The sequence below is a fragment of the Epinephelus moara genome, chromosome 12 (assembly GCF_006386435.1).
Source record: "Epinephelus moara isolate mb chromosome 12, YSFRI_EMoa_1.0, whole genome shotgun sequence".
In the NCBI taxonomy this organism is placed as follows: domain Eukaryota; kingdom Metazoa; phylum Chordata; class Actinopteri; order Perciformes; family Serranidae; genus Epinephelus; species Epinephelus moara.
In genome coordinates, this window is record NC_065517.1 from 43,032,068 (window position 1) to 43,049,084 (window position 17,017).

General features: G+C 43.5%; 1 long non-coding RNA gene across 1 annotated transcript; it reads left to right on the forward strand.

The window, feature by feature from the left end:
* Positions 1-4,269: 4,269 nt before the first annotated feature.
* On the forward strand, positions 4,270-9,839 carry LOC126398336 (uncharacterized). Its single transcript, XR_007570768.1, has 3 exons — positions 4,270-4,334; positions 7,510-7,569; positions 9,631-9,839. It is a non-coding gene; the product is annotated as an uncharacterized LOC126398336 (long non-coding RNA).
* Positions 9,840-17,017: the final 7,178 nt, after the last annotated feature.

Consider the following 17,017-nt stretch of genomic DNA (forward strand, 5'->3'; position numbering starts at 1 on the left):
GGGGGCAAACACTTTTTCACACAGGGCCATGTAGCTTTGGATTTTTTTCTTCCTCATTAATAAAACCCTTCATTTAAAAACTGCATTTTGTGTTTACTTGTGTTATCTTTGACTAATGTTTAAATTTGTTTGATGATCTGAAACATTTAAGTGTGGAAAACATGCAAAAAAGTAAGAAATCAGGAAGGGGGCAAACACTTTTTCACACCACTGTATATCTCCGTCTTTATCTCTTGTTTCCATTCATGCTGTATTTCTATTTCTACTTTGCACGCAGCATTGGAACAAAAACAATTTCCCCCCGGGGATTAATAAAGTATTCTGAATATGAATCTGAATCTGAACATCTCGACCCTGTGATGACATCTGACCTGTCTCCATGACGACCGAGGAAGGCCATGAGCGGCGGCTGAAAGCTGCAGGACGAACCTTGACGCTCCAGAAACAACGTGAGACATAAAATATGAGACAAAGTGGTTGAGACCAGATCAGAAAACGTTTTAACAAGAAATTTTAAAGAAAAAAATCTTAAAAAACTTTCAAAGACTAAAAAAGTATCTGCGAGTCACCGACAGGTTGGCGTGACGGGAACAGGTTCAGTCCAAGGTTTGAAGAGTCGTTACGTCTGATGTGTGAAGAGCTCGACTCGTGTTGACGTGAAGAAATTAAAAACTGGAGAAATCATGTTTGTTTCTGACCTCACACACACACACACACACACACACACACACACACACACACACAGAAACAGTAGAGCTGTTTTGCTGTCGACAGGCTGAAACTTGTTCAGACTGGTCCAGTGAAGCTTCAGCGTGTTCAGAGTTCACACGTTTGTATTCATTAGTTTAAAGGATCGTGGCGACTCAGACAGGAAACAACACGCAGAAGAATTTTCTTTCTCTCTTTGTTTGTATCTGCAGTTTGTTGTTAATGTGTCAGAAGTGAATCCTGAGTTTCACCAGTTCTCTTCGTTCTGCTCCTCTGAGGTCAGAAGAAGAAGATGATCAGAGGAAATCAGCTGCTCATCCAACACACGACGTTTAATGTGAACATTTACTGATTTTAAACATTTAACAAGATACATAAAGTTATGAGAACAACCCACCCTGGTTAGAACATACGGCATGATATATGAAAAGTTATTATTAGTTTTGAACTAATAATCATTATAATGATGATGATGATGATGATGATGCAGTAAAGCAGAGTATATCATTGAGGCACACGATCCTCACATTAGTTTGTGTCCAAATCATCTTCAATATCTACAAGTTTTAAACTTGAGAAACACAAAAAAATGAATATAATCAAACAAAAATTCAAAATTTAAAAATTAAAAACTTTATTCTAATATTTGGATTATTTAACGTTCAGGTTAAAGAAATATCAGCTTTTTATATTTTCTTTGAATTATTTAGATGTATTAAATTCATTTAAACTTTTCTGCACTGACTATTTTTATACTTAAAAACATTTTCCTGAATCGTCGTCTTCTTCTTCTCCTTCATCTTCGTCTTCTTCGTCTTCTTCCTCTTCTCCGTTTAAACTGGTGTGTTGCAGTGTCCAGCAGAGGGCGGCACAGATGTATTAATATTTAATATAACCTCTGATTATCACACTGATTATATATTATTAACAACAATTATAATCAATGAACCATCAATCAACAAACACACACACACACACACACACACACACACACACACACACACACACTAAATCTTTATCTGCAGGTTGTGACACAAACAGTTCCTGAGTGTTTAATATGAAGATGAGAAGAAATAAATCAGCACATTGAATTAAACACAACTGTCCGATGCTCCAAATATTTTTCCTGAGTGACTGGAGGCAAACCCACTTTGGCTCACAGTGTTTCTGGTGATGAATAATGGTGAAAACAATAAAAACAAAATCTTTAAAAGAACAACAAAAAAACTTTAAAGAAAAAAAAAGCCAGAACTTTTGTTTTCTTCAGAAAATCATTGAAGCCTCGGTGTGTGAAAATGGTGAGTAAGGGAGCGTTCACACCGAGGTGAAACGCTAGAAACGCGACGCCAGTAAAACCATCGTTTTCCTATGATACGGTGCGTCTGACCTACTGCTACGCCAGTAGCTAGCGCACATTAAATAAGCGTTTCAAGCGTCTTTGAAGTGTCCGCGTCTCTAGTGTCTCATTTCTGTGTGATCGCCCCCTAACAGTGACATCAGCGGTCAAATTCTAGATTGCAGCGCTCACTCGCTCACCCCTCCCGTCGGGTAAGTGACGGTGGCCTCGTAGGACAAAAAGCCTTGCGCAGACACAAGAGATGAATTCATCCACGAGTTTTTCAGGAATATCTAGCGACGATATCTAAACCATGTTACGATATGTTATAGCTTACCAGTGAGATATAGTTATCTGTCAGATATATGTTAGGAGTGTTTTATTTCTAATTGTTTTGGTAACACGAGCAAACATTAGCACAGTAACGCTAAAATAACACGTTTTATGTGATAGTCACGGCACAGTGTGGCAAATATAGGTTGGTATGATTATAATATATGCGTTTCCAGAGTGTTCTTCCACAGGACAGGGAGAGGAGGAAGAGGGAGAGGGAGAGGAGGAAGAGGGAGAGGGAGAGGAGGGAGAGGGAGAGGAGGAAGACCAGGGAGAGGAAGGGGGTGAGGGGGTAGAGGCGGTGCAGGAACGGCCAGGCGAAGAGGTGTGTCTCGGCTACCCAGAGGGAAGAGGAGGAGACGGTCAGCCTTCGCAGCAGTGCGAGAGGAATCAACAGATTAAGCTTGATTTATGGTCCTGCGGCGTACCTACGACGTACCTACGACGTTGCCGTGACGCCGTCGTGAACCCTTCGAACTTCTCTGTCACTCCATTTCGTCGCGGTGCAATTCACCGCCAGAGCGGTAGGAGGCTGCGTTCCTTTCCTGAATGGTTATCGTCGTCTGTAGTTGATTCTTTGTTTAGCTTCCGGCTTTTCCGGTCACAGAGAAATGAACGCGGAGCACGGACAGACGGCTCCGTCCGTATCCGTATTGAACGTTGAGCATAAATGGGCCTTAATACTGCAACATCCACATCGCAACAGAAGATGTTTAAAGATGACGGGGATGGCGCAATCTGGAAATACGGAACCAGAAATGCGTTGCTACCAAGCAAACCAATCACAGCCCTCTCGGTCTGCGCTGGGTCTGCGTCGCCTCGACGTGTAGTTACATTTTTGGGGAGGTGCACGTCAGGCTACGCCGGGGGCCACGTACCCTACGACGTAGCGACATCGTTGATTTAACGCAGGACCATAAATCAGGCCTTAGGCTGTAGGCTAGGCTAACCATTTAGCTGTAGCTCTGGGATAACGTTAGTCAAGGCTAGGATAACGTTAGCACGTAAACGTAACGTTAGCTGTCACTGGAACTTAGACGAGAGGGAAAAGTAGTTGCAAACATGAAGCCAAAATGATGTTAAAATATCAGATTGAATTACCTGTCTAGCAGAAAGCAGGCAACCTCCGCATCCCTTGTGAAGTCCTTCTCCTTCAGGAGTTCTTTCCACCTGGAATAAGCAACGCCGATATTCACTCACGTTTTGTCCCGTCCTCGCTAATCTGATCTTTTGCTTTTATTTGGCGGTGTGGTTTCCCTCTTACGGGGCAAAACATGTGTGTGGTCCTCCATTTAAAGTGTGACAGAATCATAAAAGTACAAAGCAGGTTCACACAGAAGCGCCCCGGATTGAGCTTCACCTTCTCTGTCTCCAGTGACGGGAAGTTCTAGGTAAACGTGAAAGGCGAAGCGCGTATATCCCTTTCGGCCACTGTATTCAAATATGGCGACGCAACAGGGCAGCCTCCAGCAGACCGCGCCCTGCCTGTGTATAAATAGAGAAATCATTCTAAACCTATGAGAAAGCTTCCATTTGTATGTGAATTGCATTACACTTTAGTAAATATATATTTATGAAAGCAATAGTTGATATTTGCTAATAAACAACCAGGTAAATTACACATTGTAACTTTAAGAAAACAAACAAATGATTTAAGCTCAGATCTGATTCTGTTTTTGTCCCTTGAGAAAATCTTTATTTCCGGAAACATGAAAGTCAAACCCTCCTCTCTGTGTCTACAGTGACTGGCTGATGAATGACGTCACTTTGGTGATTATGACAGAAGACTTGATGAACCCTCAGCTGGGTCTGCTACAGTCATGCTTTTAAATGAGGCGCATGCGCAGAGGCTCGGAGTGTGGCAGCTGTCCCTCAGACAGACAGACAGACAGACGGAGTGGATGTACCTGAGGACAGACAGTCTGACAGCAGCTGAGACACATTAAAGTTCCCGGAGGTGAGTTCAGGCTTCATCTTCATCCTCATCTTCATCTTCATCTTCCTGTTTGGTTTAAACTCTGTCCCAGATGAGTCTACACGGAAGTGTCTGTTTCATCTGCTTCACTTTGAGCTGCAGGATCTCACTCTGTGTTTGTTTGTCTCACTCTGTGTTTGTTTGTCTCACTCTGTCGGATCCGAAACTTCAGGTCACTTTAACAAAGTCAGCTCGCTGCTCTGATGGCATGTAGCTGAGGTGACTGATGCAGAGCCCCGTTAGGAAATAGAGACATTTGAAGATCACGTGCTTGTATGAATCAAATCGCTTCTTCCCACAGAACAACACAGTGATTTATAGAATCAGATGGAATCGATGTTTAATTCGGCTTTAATATTTTACATAAGAAAGCGCGTGTTTTTCGTTTTTTGAAACTTCTGCCGGTTTGCTTCGCAGCCCTTCACCACCAAAACACGCCCAAACAGCGGCAGCGAGGCAGCGCCGACAGACAGGGAAACAAGTCTGAACTCTTCACAGGTTTGATCAGATCAAAAGCTGCTTGTGAAATATTTAATGCCGAAGTCAACAGTGGAGTCAGCTGATACACAACAGACACTGGGACGTGTTTGGAGATGTGTGTAAGTCAGCTGGAAACAAGATAACCTCAAATTAAGCATTTTTAAACGGAGATTGGTCCCAGAGGCTGCTGCAGGGCAATGTGTGTGTGTGTGTGTGTGTGTGTGTGTGTGTGAGTGAGACAGTTAATAAAACAAACATAAAACAGGAACATAAGAAAATCAGTCTCCACAGTAATCACATCAACTTCATCTTCACAAACAATCAAACTAATAAAAAAAGGAGGAAGTGACTCAGACATGTGTTTCCATGGTAACCGGGTCAGATCTCTAACCTGATCAGGGCTGTCATGGTCTGAGCATGCTCAGACACGCCGCCTCAGGGCGTTCACACCTTCAACAGGAACAGACCCGTGGTTACCACTGAAACCAGAGCAGGACCGTCGACTGGCGTCCAGACAGACTGATTGATCAGTTGATCGATAACAGAGAGTATTGATCACACTGTGGTGCTTTCACATGTTGGAGAACTTTAATGTTCAGATACTTGTTACAGTTTGACACCTGGAGATCAGGTGAGCAGGATGTAAATGAGGTGTCAGTGTGTTTGTGCTGCAGAGGGAAATGTCACTTCCTGTTGACTCTGTGAGGCGGTCGGTCCAGTCCGTCTGTCCTCACCTGATGGGGGGGGGGGGGGGGGGGGGGTTGTTTTGCCCTCATCGTGGTCAGACAGCTGACTCAGGTGTTGTTACCTGACTGTAAATGTTGAGGAGCAACAAACAAAGTCAGTCCAACTGTGATGAATGAGACCTGATCTGCAGCTCCGACTCAACTTTGGCACAAACGACACAGATTTGGCACCTGAACGCTGTGACGCTGCCTCTGGAAGTTCGTCTCTGTGTGAGACAGGAAGTCCTCGTCTTCGTCCTCTGCAGGTGCTTTAATGTCATCAGGCAGCGGTGCGTTCAGGGACACTGCAGCTGCTCCGTCAGCACATTGACTTGCTGTACATATTTATCTTCATCAGTGAGGAGAGTTCATATTAGAGCTGTGATAAATGAACGCCTAAGTTCAGCTCTGGAAGGTCAGATTTACCATTTGAAGCTGCGGGCAGTGAACGCCTCAGAGCTGCAGAGTCAATCTGACGTTTGGTTTTAATCACAAAAAGATTCACAGAGACGAAGACGAAGAACGAAGACGAAAAACAAAGACGAATAACGAAGAATGAAGAACGAAGACGAAGAACGAGGGGCGTCGGTGGCTTAGTGGTAGAGCAGGCGCTCCATGTACAAGACTGTTGCCGCAGCGGCCCAGGTTCAACTCCAGCCTGTGGCCCTTTGCTGCATGTCACTCTTGCTCTCCCCCTTCATGCTTGTCTGTCCTATCAAATAAAGGCTAAAAATGCCCCCAAAAATATCTTTGAAGACGAAGAACGAAGACGAAGAACAAAGAATGAAGACGAAGAACGAAGACGAACGCTGAGTCACTGATCTGACTGTCAGAGGAAACGCTGAGTCATCAGGAGCTGTTCGTTTATACGCTGCTGATGTATGAAAATCACATCTGGCACAAAGGACACAAATTTGGCACAAACATAACATTGGCACAGATGTAATAAACCAAATTTGGCAGAAATGGCACAAAGTTAGCACAAAAGTAATTTAGCACAAACAAAATAATAAGTTTGGCACAGATTTAGCACAAATGTAATTAAAACAAAATCTGGCACAAAAGGCATATTTTTTGGCGCAACCATACATTTGGCACAAACAGTAAAAAAATCTGGCACAAATGTCCACTTGGACTCAACAATGAACTGATTAGATTTTTTGGTGGTTGAAATTCAGTGTGACCTCACAAGACATGTTTTAGGTCATAACACTAGAATTCATTCATTAATTATGAATGAATTTAACACAAACGTCCAACAGGATGAAATAATTGTAGCCCTGTATTGAGGGGACGGACACTGTCCTCCTGCTGATGGAACATGTTGGACTCTTTAATTTTAAACTGAACAAACACGTGAACAAACGCATCAACAAACGCATCAACAAACACGTCAACAAACACGTCAACAAACGCATCAACAAACACGTCAACAAACACGTCAACAAACGCATCAACAAATGCATCAACAAACACGTCAACAAACATGTCACCATCAACAAATGCATCAACAAACACGTCAACAAACATGTCACCAAACACGTCATCAGCTCGCTATAAAACTGATCTCTTCGATTATAATTAAACAAAACGAGCTGTGACGATACGTCGGTTAATCAATTGAAAGAAATGAACGATCGACTGTTTAATTAATTAATTAGTTGATGAACTGTTTCAGTCTTTTTTCAACAGAAGTTAGAAACATTTGTTTTTTCAGATTCTTCATTTATTTTATGTTTGATAACAATAACGTCTCTTCATCTTCTTCCTGAAGACCATCAGGATGAAGGTCTTCATCAGTCAGACTGACGGACTCAAATTCTGCTGGAAGCTTTAAATTAAAATCCTGATGATGTTTGAATTATTAACGACTCGTTATGACATCACAACATCCGGCAGCACCTCCCTCAGGTCCTCATATCTCCTCTGTGTGTGTGTGTGTGTGTGTTTAGGTGACGGTGTGATGCCTGAGGGATCTCACAGCTCCTCCTATGACGTCCCCATGGATGAAGGTGAGAGACTCCTCTGTGTGTGTGTGTGTGTGTGTGTGTGTGTGCTGATGACACTCTGCTGTTTGTCGTCAACTGTAACTCCTGCAAACTGAAACCAAACATACACTCCTGGTAGTCTGTCTGTCTGTCTGTGTGTCTGTCTGTCTGTCTGTGTGTCTCTCTGTCCGTCCGTCTGTCTGTGTGTCTGTGTGTCTGTCTGTCTGTCTGTCTGTCTGTCTGTCTGTGTGTCTGTGTGTCTGTCTGTCTGCAGCTCAGCTGTCACAGATGGCTCCTTGTCGTCCTCTGTGTGAATGTGTTCTGTCTCTCAGTGGTGGAGGGAACCGCCAGCTCTCACATCAACAACACTACAAACGTCCCACAGAGGACAAAAGGCGTCTGTGTCTCTGAACTGTCTGTCTCTCTGAGGGATGTTGTGAGACAGGAAACAGATGATCTCTGTCAGCGTCTCGTTCAGTCTGTTAACATTTATTCGTGGACGCTGGTCTCGGCCTCACAGGTCATGTGATTCATCATCGTCATCTGTGATTGGTCAGAGTTCAGTTTGGAATGTCTCATGTCTCAGCCAATCACAGCAGGAGTTACAATCTCCATCACCAGCTGATCTGAACATGTTTGAAGCCGCGACTCTCAGTTTGTGACATCATCCGTTCATTTGCAGAGTAACGTCTGTATGAACGGATCAATCATTGGTCCATGACCTGACAGTGTCATTGATCATTGATCATCGATCAGAACGAGGTCACTTCCTGTGATGTCTTGATTTGTTCGACTGACTCTCCAAAACACAGTTCAGCATCGTCCACAAAGAAAAGTCGGATCAGAATCTGGAAACACAAAATGTTTCTGACGTAAATGATCATTTGACAAGTTTTTAATTCGTCTCCTGACGATTGGTCGACGAGCAGTCGCAGCTTTACTCAAACTGTCTGAGCTCCAACTGACCAGTTTCACGTGATGTCACCAGAGAATGATGTCAGCGTACCTGAAACTGTGGATTCATTCCTGTCCGTCAGGAGGAAGTGAAGACGCGTCGTCTGTCTGTGGTTCAGACTGGCGCCACCTCAACTTCCTGTTTACACTTTTCCTGGTGATGTAAATATTTCTGCAGCCGTGCTCTGATCTCCAGACAGTGTCTCCTGAGGACTGTGATCAATACAGTTTGTATTGATTATTGATGAGCTGATTGTCTCTGGTGTTGGTACCTGATGAAACGCTGAGTCATGGTGAACTCTGACCTGATGTCTCTGTTTCTGGATGTAACTCAGCAGGAACAGAAACGTTCCTCAGAGATCAGTCGATGTTCTCGTTTACTGTGAGCTGCAGAGAGCCGGGGTTACATCAGGACTGACACACCTGTAGGTCAATATTTGGATTATTTGCCTGTGGTGAAGAAGAGGAGGATGATGATGTCACTGAGTCAACACTGATGTCCACATTCACCTCTGTGTCACTGTCATCACATCAGTCATCAGTTAATAAACCATTTATAATTTCTGGTTCTGTCGGTCCAGTCTGACGAACCAGATTAAACCAGTTTGATCTGATACAAACAGGCTGAACCTTCATGTGTCATGTTGACATGTTGTGACATCATCACCCTGAGCTGATGGCGTCACGGTGTTAAATCCAGCTCATACTGCCTCAGTAATAATCAATATTCAGACTGTTCTCACTAATGTTTCATATGTTTTCCTATGAAAAGAAACGCAACTGATTTCATTCATATCCCACGTATTTCAAAGGCTGTGATCATGTGCGGAGCGTTAACCGCAGCATGACCGGAGGGAAGCACAGCCAGTTAGCCTCTGCTAGTCTCTGAGCTAGCCCCGGCTCTCCGTTTGGATCCAACCGGAGCACCGAGCCCTGGTTTGTTATTCAGGTTAAAGTGGGAAGAAGCAGCGGGTTTATCGGGCAGCTGAGTGAAGTGGAGCCTGAGGAGGAAACACCGGGACCGCCTGGATGTAATAGTCCGTGGAGGTGCTGCGGTGCTCGGCTGCACAGATAGGAAACCCCTCGGCTGACAGGATGTACCACTCTCTCACTCCACTCTCTCTCACGCAGGCGCAGAACGTACGTGCTACTTGGCAGTCGGATGTAGTCCATGTAGTGTGTTCAAATGCAACTGACACAGGGCGACGTGAGGCGACGTGAGGCGAGGCAACAGTTGGCTTTCATCGCCGCCAGTTCTTTGATTTTGGTTTGGTGTGTCTGCACCTTTACAGAGACCAAAATACAAAGAATGAGGCTTGGGACGGCGTTGCGGAGGCAGTCGGTTGGTCTGGTGAGTTTTAAAGTGTGTAATGTTTGTAACAGAGGAGAGAACTGCAGGCTAATGTTGAGACGTAGCATGCAAGTCTTCCTTGCTTGGATTGAATGGGATGACATACGTTTCCTGTTTTCATTGACCAAACATAACTTTGTGTAACTATGAGCTTTCTGACTGGACAACAAGAAGCAGCAACTACGCTGCTTTCAAGCCAGTAGTCGCGTTGTGGCTCCTTTAAACTGACAAGCACGATCGAACGTTCAGTGAGTCACGTGATGAGCGACTAAAGCTGCCACAAATGTTTTTGACAGTCGTGCTTCAGGTTGGATGGGTCACAAAAATCTTTCTCCTCGAGTCACGTGTTCAGATCTGTGTGAACTTTGAGTCATGTTGATGGTTCGTGTTTGTGTTCCTAAACCTAACCTCTGTGACTTTACGATAAATATGTAACTGTACATTCAGGACAAAACGTCATCCGTGCAGATTCATACGAAGTGTTCTTTGAGGATACGTGACAATACGACAGCATGATTAACGTTTGATTATAAACAGACTGACGGAGCCGCTGGCGTCCGACGGGCTGTGAGCCGGTCACATGTCAGTAGAGGGGGGAGGGGCATAGCGCTGCACGCTGTGTTTGTTTACCAGAAACTTGATGGGTTTTTTGGGGTGACGAGAGGAAACATGTCAGAGTTAGTGTCTGTAGAAAAACCAAAACTGCTCCTGTGTGATGACATTTAGGATCTGAAGCTGACGATCGAGGTGTTCTCACTGACCGCCAGGCTTGGAGCTGAATTTTGTCAGACGCAGTGTTTCTATTTGTTCCTGTGGCTCAGTTTGAAAGCGCTGCGGTGGACGAGGAACAGCTGATTCATGAAGTTGAAATGAGGAGTGATCTCTACGACACCTTCATATTTAACTACGGAGAGCTGACTGAGGTGTCAGGGAGATCAGCAGGGAGCTGAACGTCTCATCACTTATAACAAGCGTCCTGTAGTAGCTGATATAAAGAACTCACCCGTCTGTTCAGTGGTCACGTCTCCAGTCTGACCTGCAGCTCACAGCTCAGAGCGACGTGGTTTGTTTACGTGACGTCACAGACGAGCAGTTTGAACAGACTCAATGTGGACGGAGAGCTCCTATGTTACAAGATGCTACGTGATAGTGAGACGCTCACTTCCTGTCGGGGCACAGTGTCGTCCTGTTTCGCTGCTGAAGCTGCTGTGTGAGTGGGATCAGATCTCGTGGTCAAACCCAGAATATGGAGTCATTTCTTTTACACCAGATCAACCCCAATAGATAATCATGATGGTGACACGTGATCGACTAAAAGACCAAAAAAAAAAGAAAAGATTCTTTATTTACCCTGAGGGAAGTGAAGGCACCCAGTATCTTATTACACAACACATACAGTTACACACAGGGACGGAGAAATAAGAATAAACCCACACAGTGAGATGTCAGTCTGGTCCCAGGACGACGACACACAGCTGTTACTGCGCACTGAGAGTCAGAAAACACAGTGAAGCCTCCACATTGAAAAAGGTCAAATTTCACAGTGTTGAACACAAAAATTAACGTACACAAAATAATACGACGACATGAAGGAAACAGCAAACTAAAAAAGAAAAAATACTGCATATGAACATAAACCTCAGTAACAGAAACAAAATGTAACAAAGAATTTTAAAAGAACCTTTCACGCCCAACGTCCTGGATCATTTTTATTTTATTATATTATTGTTTTATTTCTGGACGTGTTTGTGGGACTTTAATGTCGTAGTCGACTCCTTCAGGCTGTTTTATATATCAGATAACTGTGGTAAATAAAGTGGCATGAAATGGAAATACTTGAGTAAAATATAAGTACATCAACAATGTACCTGAGTGCAGTATCTGTGTGACAACAACAGAGACTATAAGACAAATCTGAAGCTGCTTTCACTGTCCGTATAATATTTATTACACAACAACAACAACAATAACATTTCCTTGTTTTGAGTATAAAAAAATTACAACTCTAAAAAGTTGATATAATAACATTTTGAACGCACTGAGTGATCGGCCAGCAGCAGCAAAGATCAAGACTGAGGTTGGAAAAAAGTAAAAAGTAAAAAATAAATGATATATTCATATTATATTTAAATTCATATGTGATACACAAATATGTGCGTAAAGTAACACAAAGGGATTCACTTTAAAACCTGACACTGCACAAAAAATAAAAATGCATCTGGATCAAAGTTGTTGTTAATTATTGACAGATACCAGACTGTGATTAACCCTCCCAAAAAAATCCACTTTGCATTTAATATTTTATTTCTAATTCACTTAGTGTTTTTTTCTTATAAAAATGACACTGGCACTTAATGGGTTAACATCCTGGAAATGATGATGGAATTGATTTTAATGATCAAGATTAAAGTTGGAAAAAGAAAGAAAAAATATTGGAACAATATATTCTAATAATGTTTATATTTATATTCATATGTGATACACATACATGTGTACAATGGTATGGAATTGTGATTTTATTTGCAGATGCAGTAAGTGTTAAAAATAAAGACCTCCACCAGTAAAAGGTGACACAGCATTTATCTGCAGCTGAATCATCACTTTCATTATTACAAACACAGACATGCGTCTTTAGGTTGTGGACAGGTCGTAGTTTCCTGTCAGAGGTCATGGTGTACTCAGTCCAGCAGGTGGCGTCTCTGTTCCTTCTGCTTATCACACTGAGGCTAATTGGATTAAACCCCGCCCCCTCCTGTCAGAGCTGCAGGTGGACTGTCACAGACCTGAACACACTCAGACCTGATGAGTCCTGGTTTCACTCAGATACTCGTCTCTTTGTCTCTGCAGACTGACTGCGCTCTGTTTAAGGTAGGCTGGGATTTTACAGCTTCTACACAAATATCATGTTTTTATTTAGAGCTGAAAGAATCAGACCTGAGATCAGCTGATCTGTTGTTATTGATCCATCATGTGACTAATGTGACAGTGAGCTGTGATAGACGTGTGAGTTTCTGTCAGTGTTTCAAAGCAACACGAAAACATTCAGGAACCAGAAATTAGTTTGTAATAATTAAACCTGTTAGCAGAACAACCAATCACAGCGCTCGGTGCAGTGACATAGAAACATGGACGCCAAGAGTAACAGTGAGGAAATGTGTCTGTTAAATTTGGTGTTTATTGTTCAGAGTCTGGTTGGTGCGGACGTCACTTTGGGGCTGTTCAGTTTGGTGTTTATTGTTCAGAGTCTGGTTGGTGCGGACGTCACTTTGTGCCGACACCAAACGCTCTGATTGTCACGGCTCTTCATGGAGGCGTTGCCATAGCAACGGCCCCTTATGCTCGTGGGTAGTGTAGAGATCATGGAGCTTGACCTGAAGCTCCGCCCACCTGTACTCTGCTGGTGATTGGATATTGATCTGTGTGTGTGTCTGTCAGCACCACTTCCTGTTTGTCTCTGCGTCCTGTCACATGACCAGACTCTTTATCACCATGGAAACTAATTGACTTTAACTCTGTTACATAACAGAGGTGTTGTCACTCTGCTGACATCATCATCACCACGGCAACAACACAGTTCATACTGATTTATACTGGTGTTTACTGGTGTTAAATGGTTTATACTGGTCTATACTGGTTGATACTGGTCTATACTGTAGTGGTTTATTGTTTACTGTGAGTCTTTGCACTGGTCTGTTCCTGTGTACATTGGTTGATACTGGTTGATACTGGTTTATACTGGTTGATACTGGTTGATACTGGTCTATACTGTAGTGGTTTATTGTTTACTGTGAGTCTTTGCACTGGTCTGTTCCTGTGTACATTGGTTGATACTGGTCTATATTGGATTCTAAAGGTTCACACTGGTTTGAAATCTGATCAGTGGTTTATGTTATCTTTTACTGGTTATACTGGTCTCATATTCTCACATTTAACACACCTCCAATATCAGGTGATGTTTCGGTGCAGTCAGCCAATCAGATCACACCACAGTCCTCCTGTCTGTCTGATCAATGATCATATTGATGACCGAGGAAACGATCACTGAGTGCTGAATACCAACACGATGTTGGTCAGTGAGCCGATGACAAACAGCTTCATCATCACACACAGACATTAAACTTTAATGACACGTCCAGCAGCTGGTGTTTTGGTGTCCGGAGCAGCTGATTGGTCAGATCTGAGGAGGGGGCGGGGTCAGTTGTAATGTGTAATCTCTTCTGGTTCTTTTCTCTCTCTGAGGGCTGGATGTCCTAATCTGAGTAATCCTCATCATCACAGATTACACACACACACACACACACACACACACGAATGAATGAATGAATGAATGAATGAATGAATGAATGAATGAATGAGGGTTCAATAATCTCGTTAGATGTAGTTTCCATCTCGAATCATTGGATGGTTAAAACTCTTCTTCTTTGGTAGTTTGAGGAGACGATGTTAAAGATGATTGTTTCTTCTGATCATAAATCCATGAATGTGTCTATTGATCAATTGATCTATCGATCGATACGTTGAGTGTTAGTTATTGAGTGAATGCAGAGCAGTAAAAGCTTCAGTGTTTCCCTCTGAGGTGGAGCAGAAAGAGAAGGCTGCAGGAAGTGGAAATACTCAGATGAAGTTCCTCAGAGTTGTATTTGAGTAAATGTACTCTGAGTGAAGCAGCTTGATTCTGTGTGTGTGTGTGTGTGTGTGTGTGTGAGTGTGAGTGTGTGTGTTCTGTAGGAAGTTGTGCAGGTTGATAATGCAGGTCAGAGAGCTGCTGGTAAACAAGGGGTTAATCCTCCCACAGCGAGGCATTTGAGGCACGCAGGAACTCTGACACTCCCATCTGATAATCCTCCCACAGAGAGGAGGAGGTGAATGAATCTGTGACTCCACCTGATAACAGATCAGTCAGACAGGAAGTGATGCGTCGCCTTAGGAACGTACTGAGTACTAAATGTTCCTTCCTGTCTGTAACTGACCAATCGTGAGTCACTGAGACACCTGAGAAGTTTATCTCCTGAGACCTGAGGACAGAACCTCCATCAGAGCTCGTTGGTTCCTTTTAACGAGCGCAGACAGGAAACATGTCGGACTCGTGCTCAGTTCATGTGTCAGAGGTGTTTCTGATATTCTGTCCACCCAGGCAGACAGAAGCTGAAGTCACAACGTGACTGTGTTGTGTTGCATCACGATGAGACGTCGTGGTTAAAGAACTCTGTTGTGTCTCCAGAACAGTGGGAACATTCTCCTGCGCTCTGGCTCCGCCCCTCCCAGACGCTCAGTGACACAAACAAACAAACACCCCCTGAGAACAGCTGATCACTGCACCATCAGTCTGCCTCACACACACTGTTTAATGTTGGCTGGGGAAAACTCTGTCATCACAACACTGCAGACCTTCATCATCATCATCATCATCATCATCATCATCATCTGGAATCATACAACAATAAAAGTCAGCACTGTGATAGTCTGGTGACCCGTCCAGGGTGAACCACCCAGTGTCAGCTGGGATAGGCTCCGCCCCCACAACCCCTAACAGGATAAGAGGTTACAGAAAATGAATGAATGAACAGTTTATGATTATGATTACACAATTATTATCAGTATCTTCAGTTACATTGACCCTTTAAAGGAATGAAAACAGAAGGCTTTGTAGTTGAACAAACACTTTGTATAATTATGTTTCATTAAGTCCCGCCTCTTGGATGAAGACTGGCCAGTCATAGCATAGAATCGTCCAGGTAGGTCAAGGGTCCAACAACAACACAGCTGTGCTCCACAGACTCTCACTCAGTCATTTCACATATACTTCAGTTTTGGTTTTGTGGATTATGGAGCTAAACATTGTGTCTGGAGACGTATTCTTAGAACAGTTCGTATGATGTCCTACAAAACTGCAACCCACGAACGACGTTACATCCTTAATGTACAGTTATGTGATTAACCTAAAGTTACAGAGGTTAGGTTTAGGAATAGAAACGCAGTGAGGATGTACCTTAAAATGACTCAAAGTTCACATGGATCCAAACACGTGACTCCATCCACCCCAACCTGCCTCCATACAAACGCTCAGGACTGCTTCCTTGTTTACTGCCATCAGGTCATTGGTCATGTGATAGCAGCCTTTCAAAATACGTGGGCTATGTACAAATTTGGGGATCACAGCTGTTTGCAGGGAAACATACGAAACATTTGTGAGAACAGCCTGACTTGGAGCTCATCCTGTATCAATGATACTCGTTACCTGGAGAGGTCGGAAGGTGTTTTACGTTTCTTCCTCATTCCAAAATCAAAGTCCAACCCTGAAAAGTGCAGTTAGCTAGCTTTGGGGCGGCAGTAGCTCAGTCCATAGGGACTTGGGTTGGGAACCGGAGGATCGCCTGTTCAAGTCCCCATGGACTGGAGAGGTGCCAGTTCACCTCCTGGGCACTGCCGAGGTGCCCTTGAGCACCTGTCATGGGCAGCCCCACTCTGACATCTCTCTGCATGTATAGGTCCTGTTTGTGCATGTGCGTGTTCGGACCTGTGTGTTAATGACAACAGAGTGAAAAAATTGAATTTCCCCTCAGGGATTAAAAAAAGTATATAAAATTAAATTTAAAAACAACTAATCTTAGCCTACTGAATGTAAACACCTTCTGCTTTTGCTTTTTAATGATTGTAACAGTGAATAAAGACTGACCTGTTAAGGGAAGCAGGGAAACTTCACTGATGTTAAACCAGCTCTGTGTCATCGCTGTGTGCAGATGAACAGGAGCTCCCCGCCTGGAGGTCCAGCAGCTAGTAACACAAGGGGGAGCAAAACACTGTTAATTTGCACACACTGTGACGAAATCTTCTGTCTCGATCATCAGTGATGTGTTGGTTCATTATCACACTGTGATCTAGCTTCTATATTTATCTTTCTGAACTGTACTTGCTGCTGAGTCAGATTCACCATCTGTCCTGCTGCAGTCTGTTGGTGCAGAGTTCAAAGCTTCCTGTAGGTCAGTCAGTTAAAGGTCACAGCTCTGCAGCAGCTTACATCAAACTCTCTATCAGCTTTGTCTCACTGTGATATTAGTACTTTTACTGCAGTAAGGTTGTGAACACAGGACGTATGTGGACACTGTGGTATTAGTACTTTTACTGCAGTAAGGTTGTGAACACAGGACGTATGTGGACACTGTGATA